At 38.4% G+C, this 12,761-nt stretch overlaps 1 long non-coding RNA gene across 1 annotated transcript in view; it reads right to left on the minus strand.

Moving 5' to 3' along the window:
* Positions 1-9,632, minus strand: part of LOC106537997 (uncharacterized) — a 219,125-nt gene extending 209,493 nt beyond the window's left edge. The window contains exon 1 of the long non-coding RNA XR_015696925.1: positions 9,491-9,632. This is a non-coding gene — a long non-coding RNA (uncharacterized LOC106537997). The remainder of the gene's footprint in view (positions 1-9,490) is intronic.
* Positions 9,633-12,761: the final 3,129 nt, after the last annotated feature.

Raw genomic sequence — 12,761 nt, forward strand, 5'->3', positions numbered from 1 at the left:
TAACTGCTTTTAAGTCTGTTAGCCATCTACAATCACTGTTTGCAAGACGGGTGACCATATAAATTGGTTTTATAAAACAAAGTTTAACATTTGCTACAAATCATTTAAGTTTTCAGTCACCAACATGGCTTCTACTTAAGCTAAAATCTAAGCAAAGATTGCTTAAATTTTACTTGGTATTGACCCCTTTGCTAAACATTACATTTGTAATGAATTTATTATTTACTTCCATTGTATAATACTCTTCCTGCATCCAACAACCCACCATCAACTCCAAAGCGACAAAGAACATTCTACAATTCAAACCTATTCACTTTATCATGTTCTTCCTTTAAATTCACAAACATATAATAAGATAACCATCTCATATAGATCAATTTCTACTACAAATATGTTATAGATTGATTCTAGAGCATTAATATTAAAAGCACATTCTCCTTCATAGATACACAGCACAATACCGTGTAATTTAAATGTAGGTAACCTGATGTCTCCCTCCAGGAAGCCATATCGCCAGGTCAGATGGAACAAATAATAATAAATATACATGGCAATGTTAATGTTTTATATTTAATCATATTCCTTTGTGTCAAGCAAAATGTTTACACTATTGTTCTGCCACTGTGCAAGTTTGAGTGCCAGGAACAAAATTGAGGTGCCAAAATATCTACCAGTTTTTTCTTCTGTACAATTTCAATGAGAATTATCATTTGACAACCAGAACGTATTTATGTGCAGGTGAAAACATTAAGCACAATGTCATATATAAACCAAAAGTTCTTATTGTTTTTGTTAAGTTTTTTTAGTTATTAACAGTTGCACCTCGTCCAGCTTTCATATCTCCTGGGCAATCTGACAGCAGTAGAAAAATCTCCCTCTGGAAAGAGTCAGTGTTGCATGATCTCAGCATAAATATCAGGGATTGTGAAATCTAAGAACATCCTCCCCATGGAATCCTAAATAGTATATATTTTCTTAGAGCTTGTGAATGGGAACAAAATAGACATATACCCTCAGAAGCTGTCAGTAAAACAATCATATAAGCTGAGAAAATTAAAAAGGCCTGAAATCTGCTTTTTCAAAAAAAAAAAAAAGTATCTGGTAGAAAACGGCAATAAATTTCAATTCAAGCTCAAGTTTCACTTTGTGCCAAGTTTTGATTCTAGAATTTGTTTTTTATATAGCAGGGGACATGAGCCCTTTTCATTTACATTTCACAACAGAACTGCAAGTGGCATGTGTTTTGTTTTCACACTTCTTGGCAGTATTAAAATGAGGATTCACTTGTGTCTGTTAAGTAATGAGGACTTCACATATCTAGTCACAAAAGAGGAGGAGGACCACCTGCCAAGCTTGGCGTCAACCCACAGCATGATTCATTGCTACAGGTGTCCCCTTATTTTTTTTAATCAACCTAACATTAACAAAAGGACATTACACAATTCCATGTAATGCTAATTTAATTCATGTATGGTATTCATATGTATGTATGAGACTGCACAGCAGAAAAACTCCACGAGAGCAGAAATAATCCCAGCTGCACAGAGCCAGCAACATGCTAGAAGCTTCTGTTGCCTTTGCTTTTACCAGACTGCCTGACAGGCACAAGCAACCAGATCCGCATGTGAAAGATTCAAGTTGGCTACTGTGTTTTACCCATAGTACAAGAATTTCCCCAGACTGTTCACCTTACCTGACCAACAGATAAGGTGCCATGGAAGCGTGTGGTGTCAGTTTTAGGTCTCTTGCCTCTGTTACAATGATACAAGGCTAATTCCCCATTTGATCCCTCCTCTTTGCCTGGCTGAGGATTTCCTAGCACTGCCTCTTCGGGTACCTGGCAACTGGAAAAATCTTCTAATAAGTCAGAAGCATCAATGATTGGCACATTAGCTCCATAAAAAGAAATATGACCCTGCTATCATTTTAATTTTCCCATTTGTACATCCTGAGTTGTATTGGTGGAAAATAAACACAGTGTTGTCAAAGGCTACAGCTGTATGGACCAGGTAGGAATTTTTATCAACACAGTTCAAACACAATTTAGCATAACACATTCAAAATAGTAACAGAACTTAAAACTTCCTTAACTTATCCACTGGGACTCTGTTCAACTTGTCATTCATCTGCCTAAGGCAGGGGTAGCCAACCTTTCTATACCTACCGCCCACTTTTGTATCTCTGTTAGTAGTAAAATTTTCTAACTGCCCACCAGTTCCACAATAATGGTGATTTATAAAGTAGGGAAGTAACTTTACTTTATAAAATTTATAAAGCAGAGTTACAGCAAACCCCTACCGCCCACCATGAAAGCTGGAAAGCCCACTAGTGGGCAGTAGGGACGAGGTTGACTACCACTGGGCCCTAATGCTTACCTAAGGACCTGTAAGATTGAGGACAACTGTATGTCTCGGGGGAAGATCATGCCAAAAATTGTTTGAGATTACAATAAATATAGGCTAAGGAAGGTTGGAAACATCAGAACTTCCTCCTAAATATTGCTGCTTATATATAGATAGGTCCACTGGTGGGTTTCAATTTTTTTACTACCGTTTCTGTGGGTGTGGCTTATTTTGTGGGTGTGGCTTGGCAGTCATGTGACTGGATGGGAGTGGCTTGGTGGCTTGGCAGTCATGTGGCCATGGCTTGGCGGTCACGTGACTGGGTGAGCGTGGCCAATTTAGCAATCTATTTTGCCAAATTAGCAGTCCATTAAACACTACACAGCAGCCTCCTTATCTATCCTTTTTAATACTGCATGAAGTTTTTGCTCTAGGTTTTTTTTTACTAGCGGGGAGAGGTTGGCAATGCTTGGGGATTTTTGGGAATTTCTCCTCTGTGTTCGAGCCACCAAAATAACCAAAATGATATAAGGTCTCCTGCTAGAGCAAGGAGTTGGACTCGATGACCTCTGAGGCCCCTTCCAGCCCTGGATTGCTGTGCTGTTTCAAAGCATCCTCTGAAGCTGCATCTAGTGCCAGGTTGTGGTCTTTCCTTCCTCTGTTTTTTCTCTCCCTCCCCCTCTGTATCCATCCATCCATCCATCCATCATCCATATATCATTCACTTTCCCTTTCCTCCCATCTTTCTCCCTTCCCTCTCTCCCTTTCTTTCTCCCTTCCCTCTCTCTTTCTTTCTTTCTCCCTTTCCTCCCTCCCTCCCTTTCTTTCTCCCTTCCCTCTTTCTTTCTTTCTTTCTCCCTTCCCTCTCTCCCTCCTTCCTCCCTTCCTGTGAAGAACCCCAGAAGGTCTTTGGTAGGAGGAAGAAAAGCCAGACATTTTAAAACTGAGAACATGCCCATTGATCATCTGGCATTCCTAGAGTTCCACTATTGATTAGCTTAGCCTCAGCAAGGATAGCTAGCAGCACTTTCAATAAGCTCTCAATTCAAGCTCCATGCCAGAGACCTTCAAACCTGGCAATTTTAAGACTTGTGGACTTCAATTCCCAGAATTCAACTCTGCTGGCTGGAGAATTCTGGGAGTAAGTTCACAAGTCTTAAAGTTTTGCTCCATGCACTTGGGGATCCCCAAACGGTGAGGATTTCTTTCTTTCTTTCTCCTTTGAAGTCCCCCCACCCTGCAGCCTATTTTTTCTCCCAGGGAGCTGCAGGTAGGCTTGCTGGGCACCCCTTACACCCGATTTTGGGTCTCCTGGAAGAGCGGAGGAAGGTAAGGTTGCAGGGACACTGGTGGGGTACAGCAAGTTCCGGGGGGGGGACTAGAGAAACTTACCTGTAGGCAGGAGGCAGCTCAGTTGGGGCGCAGGGCAGGCACCACGTAACACCTTAGGCAGGCAAGCCGCCTGGGAGGTAAGGAGTGACTGGGCGAGGCAGGTGGGCAGGGTGATCGACTGGGGAATCGGTTCGGAGGTGTGGCAGGCTTGGGTCACTGCCGGTTCCAGTGAACAAGGCCACCAAACCACTACCAGTTCAGCTGAACCGGTCTGAACCAGTAGGAACCCACCACTGGGTAGGTCTGCAAAATATTGCTTATATCTAGGAGGTTTGATCTATCATCTATTGTATGGTACAGTGTCATTACTTTACTGCCAAAGGATCTTAACAGTTGATGAGGTTAATGAATATTCAGCAAAGCATCTCTACTACTACAAATCTTAGTTTTGGGAAGGAAAATATAAACCAGAGCATTATTCCTGTTTAAAAAGATCACAGCAAAGTCACTGATTCCTGGCACATATACAAAGCATACCTCTGCATAGATTCATAATTTGGCTTCTCCCCCTTAAGTCTCATCTGACCCTGGCAACTCAAAGCAAGACTCTATTACAAAACCCTGTTTGATCTTCATAGGTCTGGAAAGATTGCAAAACAAAATTGAGATTTCTTGGATGGGCAATTTTGTGAGGGTACAATATAATTCTATTTGATAGACTAAAATATAGCAATGATGTATTTAATGTTACCGAGGTAAACAATGATATCCATCTAGACTATGTCTTTTTGGGATCAATGTTTGATGATAGGCCCGCAAAAGAAAAACTTGTGACAGTGGGTTGTGAAAATATTAGTCATATCACATATTTGAATCTTGTGGCATCAGCCCAGAGTGCTTTTCTGACTGCTCATTTTTCAATTTCAAAGTGTAAAGTCCGTTCTCATGGAAATGTTTCCATTTTACTCAGCTCTAAACATCATGTGCACTTCAAGGTCTGGTGAACTAGGTAAAGTTCTATAGTCAGTGTCATTGATAAAACTGTAGACGTATTTTACCGCTAAAAAAATCCTAAGACATTAGCCAATTAGAGGGTTACGTAAAACAACTTCCTTAAGATATACATGACTATTCAAAGTGCACTGGGCTCTGATATATTAAAGGACAGAGAGAAGAAAGTAAGTCTTCTCTTAAATACTCTGGATCTATGTGTTTTATTCAATCAATTGCCTAGATAAAGTAAATCCTTAAAGTTTTTATATGTGGATGTCATCAAACGGGAGAAATTTGCCAGTCCAATTAATGAAGGATTTTTCCTTCACCTATTTGTGAAAAGCTGGCAAGGTTTAAAGAAATGATTCACATTTATATATGGCCAAACCACAGGTTGTAACAGAAAAAGGAACTGGGAGGAGGGGGGGGGGCGATGGAATTGAATTGAATACTTTCAATTCTTTTGAATACTTTATTTGGCCAAGTGTGATTAGACACATAAGGAATTTATCTCCGGTATGGAAGCTCTCAGTGTACATGTCAGGGTTCCAAATAGTATCTTCTATGAAATAATAGTTCGAGGCAAGAAGTTCCTCAAAACACCAATTTATTAGAAGATGTTGGCACATCTGGGAAAACCAAAATCAGAAAGCTTCCAGGTTTTCCCCAAACAGTTGAAAGTTCAAAACGTTGCCCCAACACCCACAAGTACATAAAATGGTTCACATAAAATGGTTCACATCCATCCATGTGCAGGAATGAGGTGACCTTGACTATCTGAGAAGGAATGTTATTATGGCTACATATCTCCCAAGCTCCATGCCATCCTCCCTCCCAGTTTCCCATAGAAACTATGTTTGAATATGTAGCAGGCTTGAGGCCCTATCCCCCGATGGCTTCCAAACCTGACAATACATGCAAAGCAATAGTAATAATAATACCAATAAAAGGGGAAGTAAAGAATTTAATAAGAAAGATAAATAATACTACAGCCACACTATATGAGTAAGTATACTGTACATGTATATTAGGGACCACTGTGAGAACTGGGTGTTCAACAGAGTGATGGCATGAGAGAAAAACTGTCCTTGTGGCTAGTTGTGTTAATATATAATGCCCTATATAGCATCGTCCCAAGGGAAGACGTTGAAACAGCTTATGTCCAGGAAATGAGAAGGTCTGTATTGTAGGTATCTTCTCAGCCCTTCTTTGACCCGCAATTCAATTCAATGTACAGATCTTCTAGGGAAGGCAGACTGGTTGCAATTGTTCTTTCTGCAGTTTTAACTGTCTGTTGGAATTCGTACTTGTCCTGTTTGATTGCTATACCAAACCAGACGGCTATAGAAGTACAAATTACAGACTCAATAATTCCTCTGTAAAACTGTATTAACAGTTCCTGGACCAATCTCAACTTTCTGAGCTGCCACAGAAAAAACATTCATTGTTGTGCCTTTTTATTGATGGCTCTAAACGTCCATTTCAAGAGATTATAGAACCCAAAAACTTGAAGGATTCTAATTCTAATATAATATTTTTTGAATCTCTTTCTGGTCACATTGATTAAAAAAAAAAACATTTCCCAATACAAAAGAGGCTTTTTAGATAAGCCTAGCCTATAGTATTTGGAGCATAAACACATTCAATATAATTAATTATAAAGTCATTATTTTTTAATTCAAATTGACATGGTTTATTTAAATCTCCCTGATTATTTCTTATAAATACAAATTATAATTTAAAGTACCCGATGTATAATTCTTTGCTATGAATCAATCCATTTTTAAAGTTTTGTGGCCTTTTCTTTGCAACATAACTTTTATATTATATGCAAAACTGTAATATTTATATTGCACTGTTTTTAAAAAACAAACTAAGAGAGGGTGTAGGAGTAGGAAGATATATTATCTTTTATTCCTATCAGCAATAATAAGGTGCTGATAAATAAGGTGATTTTAAAGAACATGTTCTACTTACTCATTTTAGCCTGAAAGGCAACATACTGGAATGAGGATGTGTAGGCAACAGCAATACATTTTATTAAGTCATCAGGAATTTACAGATAGCCACATGACATCCCCCTCCCACATGACATACGAAAATCTTGCGAATCTAGTTTCATTTACTATAATCTACGACCACATGAGTTAAAAAGCACACCTGTATTAAAAAAAGAGTAAAAAACTTAAAAAATACCACTAACCCCCACACACTCAGAAAATCAAAATGATGTGTAATCATTTGCTAACTGGCAACTTTCATCTCATCTATTTTGCCACCGTAGCTTCTACACCCTTCCTATTTTTGCAGTCAAACTACAACCACTTCTGGATTATTGGTTTGCAAGTCAGCTACTCCTCTGCTTATCAACTGAGCCCCTGCAAAGCACACCATGTGCTGCAATTGAGACTGGCTTTTTGCACAGCTACTATGAGCCAGGATAGAAATGGTTTAGTCTCTGAATTTAGCTATAAGCAGTGGCACCACAGAAGAGAGAGGAAATGTGAACACACTTTTCCTTGTGAAATAACAATTCTAGATAGTCAATGTATTTCCATCAGCATTTAGGCTGATTCCACTTAGAAACCAAAAGGAAGCATGTTAGAAATACCTACAAAGCACACTGCCCTATCTCCCAGGGAAGTAGAGGACAAATTTCCTGGACAGTTAGAACAATGAATCAGTGGAACGACTTGCCTCCAGAAGTTGTGAATGCTCCAATATTGGAAATGTTTAAGATATTTGACAATTATTTGTCTGAAATTGTATAGAGTTTCCTGCCTGAGCAGGGGCTTGAACTGGAAGACCTCCAAAGTATCTTCCAACTCTGTTATTCTTTCTGTTCTGAAGGTAGAAGCTACTTAGGTATCTCTATTTGGGTGATATGCAGAATATCAATAAGAGTTTCTGACTGAAGAACAACAGTTTTGGTTTTTTTTTGAAAAAAAAACTTTTCCCTTCCTAAACCAGACTAACAAGAAAAAATAGTTTGGAGAAAATTAGGAGCAGATTTTATTTGGAAGTGTTCACCCATTTGTAACTAATGCCAATTACAAATCCTAAATAACTGTATTCAAAGGCACTTGAGCCCTTAACTGTTCATAAAAATGACTCAACAAGGATGTAGATTCAAGTTCTGTAATTCAGGCCCATCACTTCTCAGAAAAGCACTTCATATAAAATACTTTTCCTCCAGAGTTATTTTATACATGAAAGTTAGCTTTCATTTATAAAAACAATATGGATAAACTTTTCAGGATGCATGGAGGTTTTCCTCTATTTAAGTGGCATTCATGGAGGAAATTACCTTGCAATAACGAATCCCAGAAATTCTTGCTCAGAACAAGAATGTAAAGTAGCAAAAGGTGTAGTTCTGTAACCATAGAATTAATCAGCTGCCTTTTTGAAGCCACAGGTTCTTAATTGCAGGAGATATTGAAGAGGGGTACTATAACACCAAGCCTTGTTTAAGGAACTGAAAATTATAATGCTATCCATTAGTGAAGAGAGAACCCGGTTAAGAACTCTTCAGGCTAAAGCATCTGCTAAATGATGTACAGAAATGAAATGCTGGAAGCAGGTCTCCATCCTATATCCCAAACTTCTTTGATGAATGAGGGTAAGTAGGGGAAACACAAATATTTAGACCCAAATGTCCTTTTTCAAAGGGCAACTGGACTTTGTTTTTCCTCATATGTTTTATTTCTCATTCAAGAAACTTTTTCATTTCTGACACTTCTTGGCTTCTTGGATGAGAAGTGAAACATCTTCAAGGAAAAACAAAGTCCAGTTGCCTTTTGAAAAAGCATCTTCCAGGTCATGGTTTGACAACCATGACCTGGAAGACTGAGAATCTCCACAGAAACACACATTTAGACAATTAATTGCAATCTGGATATATAAATATGTGCACTTAATCATATTTCTGATAAAGATTTAGACTTTACAGTAGAGAAGATGATCACAAATCTTGATGCTACACCTGGTTCTCCAGCCAAACTACATACAATATTTTCAGTTTCAGCATCTTACTCAAAGTCAAGGTGTCAAATACAAACTAAAAATACAGTTCTGTAAAGGTTTTTATTTAACCAACCACCTCTCGGAATTTCAAGACAAAGATAAAATTAGCTATGTGAACTACTGTATAAAAGATTTGTTCTGCACAAACCAGGAAGTATCTATTTGATCTGATTGGATGCTCTGTAAAGCTCCGATATGAGATTAGATTCAGTCAGTATAGTACTTCTTTAGTTGAATACATTCAGTGTAACATGCACATGTAACATTCCTACTGAATTAAATTACTAATGAAGCATAGTGTTGAGTTTTATATAAATAAGATATCAGGCTCACAGGTGCACCTATATAGATCATTCTCTTATATATAGTGAAAGGGATTGTGTTGTATTGTATCTTTGATAGGACATGACTAAAAGAAATGTTCTTGTAAAATCAGAGACATCTAAAAGTAAAGCCCAACTCATATCTAAATGTATATACAAAAACTAGATTATGAATTCAGGTTTTCATAACAGGAGAGAAGCAATTCTGCACCATCTATTTTGTGTTCAGCTCACCAAACTTATTTGCAATTCTGTTCACAGCTAAGTAAGATCTTAAAGGCGAAAGAGATCAGCTTAAAAATGGAACAATAATAAATTAGATTATCAAATTGCTGATATACAATAGAACACCATACTGCATGAATATATAAAAACATTACACTGAACTACAGTTCAGCTAACTAGACAGAGCAACTAAATTCTAAGAATTCTCTCTATGCTAAACAGTTTGCAAAAAAAGAAAAGGATCATGCTTACCAGTGACAGCTATCCACTTCTTTCCATGTTCTTGAAAAATATATCTATAGAGATAAAAATTATGATCTGAAATGATAGCATTTTATTAAAAGTACTGTAAATAAAACTACTGCAAAATATCATTTATTTCCCTTCTTTTAAAAAATATAATTCTTGAAATGATTAAGAGAGAGAAAAAAACACAACTCAGCCTTCCTGCTCACTGAAATAAATTACTCATGCTGACTCACCAACCACAACTTCCTCTCCCTACATTCTATTCATACTTTAGGGTTTGAATAATCAACTTCTCAGGATCTCTGGATCTCAAATTCTTCCACGAAGGAGGCATTTTAATCCATACCGTGGGAGAGAAATATTTTCCATCACTGTTCAAATAAAGACATCCTGCTCTCTTCCTTCTCTCTCACTGAAACCCTACATCTGAAGTGATTGCTTCCCATTTTTTTTCTGGTTCCCAGGGAACAGGTACCGCAGGAAACGTTCAGTATTTTGTGAATGTGCTTCAAATATTTACATGCAGCAGATAGCTTATGCTTTTTTGATTTATATAAAGAAGAGAGCTTAAACGGGAAAATTCATATTATTGTAATTTCATAATAACAAAGAAATACATAGGCAAGGCATTTACTGGATAAAAACATCTAAATTAATAATACTGTCTGCTATATTTTTAAAAACAAGTTTTCCTAACTGCAAAAATGTTATTGAAAATGTATCAGCAATAGCTAGTGAAAACATGATCATTAGAACCAAGAACTAAATAAAAGTTTTTATTTGTGGTAGTATCTTTTATTTGAAACGGTGTATAGCTCAATTTCTGTCAAGCGTAAAAAATCAGAAATCCAGGTAGTTTAAATGAATATAGGCTTATATGTAAGTGCAAAGGAACTCAAGGCTGATGATATGTTTGACCCCTGGTCATCTCCTATGATTCCATTTTAACAATAGCATTTAGATTTAAATATCATCCAACAGTGCTTTACAGCACTCTCGGGGTGATTTACATTGTCAGCATATTGCCCCCAACCATCTGGATCCTCATTTTACCCACCTTGGAAGGATGGAAGGCTGAATCAACCTTAAGCCAGTCAGGCTCGAACTCCTGGCTGTGGGTAGAGTTTGCCTGCAATACTGCATTCTAACCACCGTATCAAAGAAGCAGAATTGAGGTTATTTATCAACAACAGACTGGGCAGGTGCAGAATTTACTTGACAATCAGCTTGCACAGTATGTTGGAATGAGTTCTGTTTAATTAGTTATCAGTATGTATGTATGTATGTATGTATGTATGTATGTATGTATGTATGCATGCATGCATGCATGCATGTACGTACGTATGTATGCATGCACCGTATTTTTCGGAGTATAAGACGCACCTTTTGCCCTCAAAAAAGAGGCTGAGAATCTGGGTGTATCTTATACATCGAATACAGCAGTTTTTTGCCTCCAGAAGCCCCAAAATGACCGTGCATAACTTGTAGGAGGCTATCAGAGAGCTCCTGGGGACTGGAGAAGGCAGAAATGAGCAAAAAATGGCTGGTTTTGTTCTTTTTTGCCTCCCAACCCCCAGGAGCACTCTGCAAGCCCCCCAGAAGCTATTCATGCCTCTCTTTTTTTGGAAAAAAAGAGGCCCATTTTCACGAAAAACAGGCCGTTTTTGGGAGATTTGTAGAATGCAAAAACTTTTTTTTCCCTTTTAGAAAGCTCTTTAGTTAGAGTGATTGATGAGAATTAGATTGATCAAGTGCTGTGCCAACAGAAACAAAGTCTTAGGTGCTGCAGATTGTCAGCGATTTCCTTCTCCAGCACATGGATAAATACACTTGGAAACATCTACCTACCTACTATCTCTCTCTCTCTCCCTACCTACCTACCTACTGTATTTCTCTCTCTCTCCCCCTCCCTTTATTTACCTACCTACCTAACTACTCTCCCTCTCTACCTATTGTATTTCTCTCTCTCTCTCTCTCTCTCTCTATCCCTCTATCTACCTACCTACTTTTTTTAAATTTGCCTCTTCAAAACCTTAGTGCGTCTTATACTCCGGTGTGTCTTATACTCCGAAAAATACAGTGTGTATGTATGTATGTATGTATGTATGTATGTATGTATGTATGTATGTATATATGTATACCTCCTTTTTTTCTTAAGGAAAAAAACCCAGAAACAGTAACAGAATCTTGCAAGTCTTCTGCCCATGTCTTCCCTTTCCTCCCTCTTATACTTCAGGAAGTCTAGTGGGGGGAGGGGGCTAATTTTGCCACATTCTCCTACTTCTTTAGACTTTTCCTTCTGTACCTGATGTTTCCTTAATGGCTTCTGGACTCCTTCTCCAAAGCAATTTCTCTGCCTCCCTGCATTAAAAGAACTCTGGCTATCAGAACCCAGAAGAGTCTTTTCTGCTGCACTTCCCACCCTTTGAAAATCTTACTTCTAAGGTAAGATCTGCCCCCAACCACCTTTCTTCAAGAGCCTGAAGACCTGGCTATGCTGGTTGGTCTGGGGACCAGATGGGAGGCATTTCACTGTGGAGGTGGCTGCTACACTAATGCCAGACTCCACTTCCATACCTTCCTCTCTGATTTCCATCTTTTTGTTATCATATTGATATATTCTCATGTTCTTTTTCATTGTTTGTTTTGTTTATTTTATTGTTCTATTTTGTTACTTCTGCTTACACTCTTATCACATCTTCCTTTTTATTGCTGTAAGACATCTATAATAGTCTCATAGTGACATAGGCAGCAAATAAATTTAACAAAAAAACTAGGAATATCACAACTGCTATTTCTAGTCTGTCTATAACTAGACGGCCAAAATGGGGGAAACACCTTAAAAAGCAATAGTAAACGCTTCCCATTTTGCCAAAACTCAACTTGGATATTGATTTGATTTTGATTGATTGATTTTATTTATTTATATGCCGCCCTTTTCCCCCGAAGGGGACTCAGGGCGGCTCACAACTCAAACCAGGGAAGGGGGGGATACAGACAAAATTAAAAACGACACAAAACAATACATGGTTTAAAACACACAACAGTCATACCATTCGAGACGGGGGCAACGGTTCTTTAGCCCCAGGCCTGTCGGAACAGCCAGGTTTTAAGGGCTTTGCGGAAGGCCTGGAGGGTGGTGAGGGTTCGAATCTCCACGGGGAGTTCGTTCCAGAGGGTCGGAGCACAGAGAAGGCTCTCCTCCGGATAGTCGCCAGTCGACACTGGCCGGCAGATGGAATTCGGAGGAGGCCTAATCTGTGGGATCTAATCG

Source organism: Thamnophis sirtalis, unplaced genomic scaffold (genome assembly GCF_051295495.1).
Source record: "Thamnophis sirtalis isolate CommonGarterSnake01/CBP01778 unplaced genomic scaffold, rThaSir2_p1.2 scaffold_6, whole genome shotgun sequence".
Taxonomy (NCBI): domain Eukaryota; kingdom Metazoa; phylum Chordata; class Lepidosauria; order Squamata; family Natricidae; genus Thamnophis; species Thamnophis sirtalis.